We start from the raw sequence: 7095 nt of genomic DNA, 5'->3' as shown, positions 1-7095 counted from the left end.
CATCCAGACAGTTCATTATTCTGAACTTTATTCTGAACATTACTATACAGTTTGGTATAACAGTGTGCTTTTAAATATCTGTAATCCGTACTGCTAAAGGAACATGGAAGTCTTCACTCTTTTACATAGTTTGTCTTCTTTTTTTTTTTTTCCCAGAACTGTGGAAGGGCTTTATTAGGGCTGCTCTGAGTTCCTCACAGCGTTACAGAAACCCAGTGGTCTTGCTGTTGCCTTTGCCCTTTGGGGACTTGGGAGGGAAGGCAGGAGGAGGACCAGCCTTCCTGGGAGAGAGAAGGCCCTTATTTGGGGCTGAGACCAGGTGGTGGGAAAAGTAGAAAATTCAAGATGAGAGGGGCCTGTTGGGGGCTGGAAGGGGATGGGGCTGCCTCCCAGATTGTGGAGGTCACGGAGTGTGGGCTCTGTGAGAGGGAGAGTGGCAGTAGGAGGCGCCTAGAGTAGGAAGAGCGGATGGGTGGTGCTTCCTGGGCACTGAACGTATGCACCAGCCAGGGCACGAGGACCAAGACCAGGCATGACCAGAGGGTGTGCTTGAGGAAATTGAAGATGTAGAAAAGGCTGATCTGAGGGGGGTAGCCCAGCCGGTCCAGGGGGCCCAGCAGCCCCATGGCCAGCACAAGTCAGGCTAGCTTCTGGCCGTGTCCCAGGTATGCCTGCCGCACCTGGGCATAGCAGAGGGAGTGAAGGGCAATGCCCAGACCCAGGGCGGCCCTTGAGTCGTGGCTCAGAGAGGCAAAGGGTCGGCTGTCCAAGTGCACCCACTCAGGCCACTCACACCACTTAAGACGCCAGGTTGATGGACCAAGAAAGATCCAGGCCCAGTGTAAAGAGGGTCCAACAGATGAGGCTGGCACCCAGCAAGAGGGCCAGCGAGGTCAACCCATAGAAGCTTAGCTCCCGTTCTATGGGCACCTGGGGGGGTGGTCATCAGCCAGTCCAGGACAGCACCAGTTATTAGGCCAGCCAACACCTGGTGAGGGAAATGTGCTAAGAGGAAGACCTGGGACAAGCCAACCGCCAGCAGGAAGGTGCAATAAGCCAAGCTAGGTATCACCCTCACCCTGCGGCTGTGGGTCCGAGTGGCCACCTGGGAAGAGATGGCCATCCTTATGGGCCAGAGAGCTGCTCCTGTGATCTTACAGTGTCCGGAAGGGCTGCCTAGACCAGTTTCACAAGAAGAGGGGAACCGGTGAACCTGGGCTGGAGCCTGGCTGTAGTACCCAGACTCATGGACTCACCAAAAGGGCTTGCCTCTGAACAGAAACCACATGAAGACAAGGTCAAGCCACTCGCTGATGAGGCTGATCCAGAGCTCTGCAATGCCCACCCAGCGAGAGGCCTAGTAGGCCGCGGGGAAGTAGAACGGAAAAAGGCTCTTGGTGTGGCCCAGAAAGTTGACCCAGAGCCACGTGTTCTCTAACCAGGGCAGCTGATTCTGCAGCACCTCGGCCATCGCGATGCCCTGGCCCAGTGTGGACTCTGTGGCAACCAAGGGGCCGGCCCAGCCAGGGTTTGATCAGAGGGTTGGTGATGTGTCCAGGGTCCCTCCTTTGCTGCTGTGAAGATGGATATGTAATATCAAGGGCCAAGATCCCTTCCAGACCGGAGCTTTCTCCTCCAGCACCACTACCCTCCTAGATATTTCAAGATCTCTTGGAGAGAAGGCTAGGGACAACCCCTGCTCCAGGCAACCAGGCATCCCAGGTCGGTGCTGAAGCAGGACCCTGAGTTTGCACACACAGCTGGCAAATCGGTCCACGCCTTCCTTCCCCAGCCCAAGACTCTCCTGCTTGAATTCATCTGCTGTTGATCTGGAGGCTGACAGATAAGCCTCTTGATTTTGATGGGTCGTCCCCAAAGGCTTGAGAGTTCTTACACATAGCACAGTCAAAGTCACACTTCCTCCCAGGTCTAAGCTCGCCTTGCCCCTCCCCTTTCCATCGTTTGCCTTCTAATTATATTTGTCTCGTAAAATATTTAACCATTTCTTCCTGAATCATGGATTCTAAGGTACAATAAAAATCCAAAGGAAAATGTATTTGGTGTTATATAGGGAGACAGACTTTTTCCCAGAGCATTTTCAATGATTACTGCAGGAATGAATGAGTAAAGGTTTCAAGAATGAATAGTGGCAGAAAACCAACTTACTATTATACATAAGTCTCTGCAGCCCCCGGGTACAAGTACTTCTGTATCTCCTTTTGTTGCGTTCTCTATTTTTTTTATGAATATGCATATTGGGGAAAAAGAGCTTCCATCTGCTTTCTTTTAGCTGATTCTACCACATTTTTGAGCTGCGCATCATTACGGAGCTTCAGAGAAAGATGATCCTTTACATTACATACGGATATAAAGGAGAGAAGGAGTTGATGAATTGCAAACAAGTACCATTTATATGGACAAAGTGTGCCAGAAGTGCTTTTCACCCCATTTTACTCTGCAAATGGAATGATTCCTGCCCATTCACTTGGCCTAGTGCCCAAGAACTCAGAGAGGAAAACCATGCCTTTAGCCTATGCATCAGGATTTCACCTCTTCCCTGTGAGGAAATGGTGCTTTGCACTCAGGCTCACCGGGGCCCCCAGAGGTCAAAAGAAATCCCTGAACATACTAATGTTACATTTTTTAGGTGCTTTTGTCTTGGCTTCTTAATTTATAATATCACACAGACACCTTGATACTCTGTGTATGTGAGAAGTTTGCTTGATGGAGTAGGAAAGGGGGAGTAATGAAAAGCTCATATTTTCCTGGTAGCCTCTCTCTGCTCTTTGATTTCCCATGATAGATCATTTGCCCAAATGCCCATAAACTTTGCAAATATTTAAATCTTACATTTAGGGTACCTTCCTAAGCGCTTCTTTGTTGGCTATAGCACACTCGGCTGTGACTCTATACTGTAAAGACCAGGACCTAAGGTGCAATAATAACCCCAAACCTTTTATTTATTTAATATAGGCATTCATTTATATATTTAATCATTTATTCTTCAAAAATGATTATCCCTATCATGTGCCAAGAGTGAGGAATCAGAGCTAAATACAATATAGCCTCTTCCTAAACTGCCAGGAGTAAACAAAGAAATATTCTGTCATGACAAAATGGTCATGAATCTGTAAAGGTCTGTTATATCAGCTGACTCTCTCTCATTGCTGCTGGACAGCACATTTGTCTTAGCCCTCGGGCATTTGTGTCTGAAGAATCTCATATCACTACAAAACCATGCCAGTATTATGGTAACATGTGCACTACTTTGATTTTATGTTCAAATATCAGTTTTTATGCACATACTGCATGCATTGTGCTGGTGCTTTGAACACATTATCTCATTTAATCGACAAGATAACGTGGAATATTAGTACTATAATTATATATATTTTGTAGAGGGAAAAAGCTAAGCTCAGAGAATAAGTGACCTACCCAAAGTCACACAGTCTTCAGACCAGGATCTCCAGTCAGCGTGTTTAGGTCAACAATGGGTGAGATGAGTTGAATTCAGTAGTAAGATAGGCGGTAGCATAAAGTGAGGGTTACTTCTGTCTTATTTCCATAGCCAAAAAACCTGGTCAAATTTAGAAACTGCTGTTCTTTTGCCTGTATTTAGTCCCTATTCATTTTGCTTTCAACCTTTACATAATTTTAGCATGACTTCCCACTTTTATGAAAGAGTACTTGAAGTCTGCATGCTGATGAGTTATACAATTTTCTTTATCGGTGGTGGGGAGATGGAAGTGGGTGTGTGTGTGGGGTGATGGAGTACCTAAAATTTCATCATATTATTTTTCTGAGAACTCATGCCTGTAACGGAAGTTTCTCAACATGAAATGTCATCAATTTGGCCTCACTCAGGAAGTTGCAAGGCACTTGACTGTAACCTCAGAGAATTGGACAGTGTCTAAAAGCTGAAAATTTTTAGCTCGCTGTCATTTTAGAAGTTTCAAAAGTTATTTTATTTCTTAATGAATTCTTTTTACAATTTAATTGGTTAAAAAAAGCTTCTGATAAAATACTTCAGGGTGAAGATACATCCCTGTTTATATCAGCAATAGAATGGTGGGGGGGGGGAGGAAACCAGAATTTAAATCATCTAATTTTTGCTCTTATCAAAAAAGTATTATAAAGATTTTATTCATTTACCTGAAATAAAATTTCTCTAACCATGCATACTGTCACAACAAACTTGAATCTGTAAATATAGGCTATCCCTGGGATCAGGATAATCATTGCATTCCAGAACCATTTTACAACCTTTCTAAACTGAGAGACTCAGCTGGTTCCAATGGAGAGGCTGTGGCGAGATTGTGATGCAGATTATCTGATCCAGAGGGTTTTTATGGCATAGTCTTGGGCAGCATATATATTCCATGTCTAAATATTGTTGAGTGATTAAATAAATGAGTGAGACTGGTTCTCTCACCAGGTTTCAGCCTAAGCCAGTGTAATCATCTGGTAAACATTAAAATGTCAATCCTTGAACCACCTTCACATCTACCCTTAAAAGACTCGGACTCGTGTCTCTCTCCCAGCCAATAGTGGAAGGTCTAAGTCTCTCAACTACCTCACAACCTTGGATGACCTATTTATTGCCTTTCCACTCCTCTTTATCCAGCTTTCCATGGTCAAGAGAAAAACCTAAGGAAGGTGAGGCTAGAGCTGCAGGGATTGAGTAGGTAAAGTAAAGGCAGCAGTGCTCCCAACATGTCCTTCTGCTACAGTGTCCTTTTCGGTGCTGTGCTCCATGATGGGGCCATCCTACCAGCAACTGCAACCTCAAGGAGTCTTCACTTTCCTCCTTTCTTCTCTCTTTGCATGAATCCAATTTCTCTTCCTCTGCTTCAGTCTCCTCAAGGCCTCTGCAGCACTTCTGTTCAAAAGTATTTCCCTAAATTCTTGATTGGTACCTTCATTTGGAAGGGATTGAAGTTGTGGCTATGTTTCACAGGTGATATCCACCATTTTACAATCAGGAAGTTCCTTATATGCTTCCCAACCTATAATTTCCTGGCATCTTCATAAAGAAGCTATACTCTTTTGACCTCCCTGAGGCAGCAGGTTGATTAAAGTTTAAAAGTTACGGTCAGTGGTTGTGCTGTGTCCAAGGAGGCCCTAGAATAATCTCTTTGAAGTAGTAGTCCTACCAGGAGTGGGGCCATGATGGAGCCAGCATGTTGGAAATTTGAAATTGAAACATGATTTCCTGCTGTGGAGAGGGAAGAACAGAAAGAGACATGTGCTTTACTCCTGACCTGGGCACTACATCTGGGATTAACTCTCATGGATCTGGAAAAATATGCTAGAAATTAACAGTGTAATGTTATCCCCCAGAATTTGAAATAACACTTTGTGTTTCCTGATTTTTCCTAAGGCATTATGTTTTATTTATTTAAAAAAACTTTTAGGTCACTTTGGAAGGCATTTACCTATAGATTGAGTAGATTGATTTAAACATAAATATGGAATGTGTTGTATGGGAATAATCTTTATATTTAATGCCCTCCAGCAAACAATTCCTAAATGCCCACTCTGTACCTGGTATTACACCAGAGATTAAAAAGACTAAACAAATTAATCTCTGTCACAAGGAGATTACAGTCTCATGGAAGGGCAAGTGTCATAATAAATAAAGTATAACATGATAAGTGTTGTAACCAACAGAGGTACAAGTTGCTATGGAAACACAAAGAGGAGAACACCAAAGGGAATCATGGAAAGCTTCACAGAGTTAAGTGACTTTGGTGGTGAGTCTCAAGACAGAAAACAGAGGGTGGCTTCTGGATATAGAAAATAACAGGAGCCACTCCAGGAAAATAAAAAACATAAGAAAAGTTGCCAAAGGAATAGTGAATTCAGGGCATTGCAAGTAGATTATTTTGGCTGGAGAATGTAGAGTGAGAGTGGGAGAGGAAAGATATGACTCATAGGGTAGGTTAAAAATTGTTGGGAAGGATTTTCTATATCCCTGAATGTTTAAATATTATACTAAAGACAATGAAAAGCCATCAAAAATTTTTAAGCTGGGAAGTATGTGATTTAATTTTGTATTAGAAGCTCTTTCTGGAGATCATGTGGAGGATGGATTAGAAGGTAGGGCATTGATAGAATAGAAGTCAGTTGGAAAATTATTGCATCATTTCACACATGAGATTATGAGATTCCAAAGCAAGACAGCAACTATGGGAATAGATAGAAAGCCATGAATATGAAAGCATTTCTAGAGGTAGGATCCATAGGGCTTGATTACTTATTGAATCTGTATGAAAAGGATACATGTGAGATGAAGCAAGAAATTATTTTCTGCTTTGGGTAACTGGCCAGAGGTTGGTACTGTTAAAGAGAGAGGTAGATTGGGAATAAAACAGGAGAGACAAATTTGCAGAGAAAATCAAGAATTTAGGTAAGTAAGTTGAGTTGAAGCTTCCTAGAGTGCAGTGGACTGAATTGTGCCTCCCCCCATCCCCTTAAATTCAGATGTTGAAGATCTAAACCCCAGTGTATGGTATTTGGAGATGGGGACTTTGGGAGATAATTAGGTTTAGATTAGGTCATGAGGGTGGGGACCTCATGATGGGATTAATGCCCTTATAAGAAGAAACACTAGAGAGCTTGCTGTCTCTCTCTGCCATGTTGGAGGCTATCTGCAAGCCAGGAAGAGAGGTCTCACCAGAACCCAACCATGCTGGCAACTTGATCTTGGACGTCTATCTTCTGAAACTGTGAGAAATAAATTTCTATTGTTTAAGCCACTCAGTCTATGGTGTTTTGTTATGGCAGCCTGAGCTAATAGATACAAGTATTCAGGAAGTTGGATAACACAGATCTGGGGTTCAGGAGAGAGACTGAGGTGAGGTAATTGATTTGGAAATTGTATATATATTTATATTTATATATATACAAATACTTTATATATATATATATAAAAGTGAGAACTGACTATAAAACCTTGTCTGGTAGGAGATATTTTGTCTAAAGTTCTAAGATGAATATACTTTAAGTAACACTAGTCTGGAAAATACCAAATGCATATAGTTCTTTTTTATTATTAAAATTAGGGTATTTCAAAATTAAAAATATTTACACTTA

At 42.7% G+C, this 7095-nt stretch overlaps 1 pseudogene; it reads right to left on the bottom strand.

The window, feature by feature from the left end:
- Positions 1 to 299: 299 nt before the first annotated feature.
- On the bottom strand, positions 300 to 2254 carry LOC133092943 (glucose-6-phosphatase 3-like; annotated as a pseudogene).
- Between the last annotated feature and the right edge of the window lie 4841 nt (positions 2255 to 7095).

This window comes from Eubalaena glacialis, chromosome 6 (genome assembly GCF_028564815.1).
Source record: "Eubalaena glacialis isolate mEubGla1 chromosome 6, mEubGla1.1.hap2.+ XY, whole genome shotgun sequence".
Lineage (NCBI taxonomy): Eukaryota > Metazoa > Chordata > Mammalia > Artiodactyla > Balaenidae > Eubalaena > Eubalaena glacialis.
The sequence above is the reverse complement of the archived record's forward strand: the minus strand, read 5'-3'. Positions and strand labels throughout refer to the sequence as shown.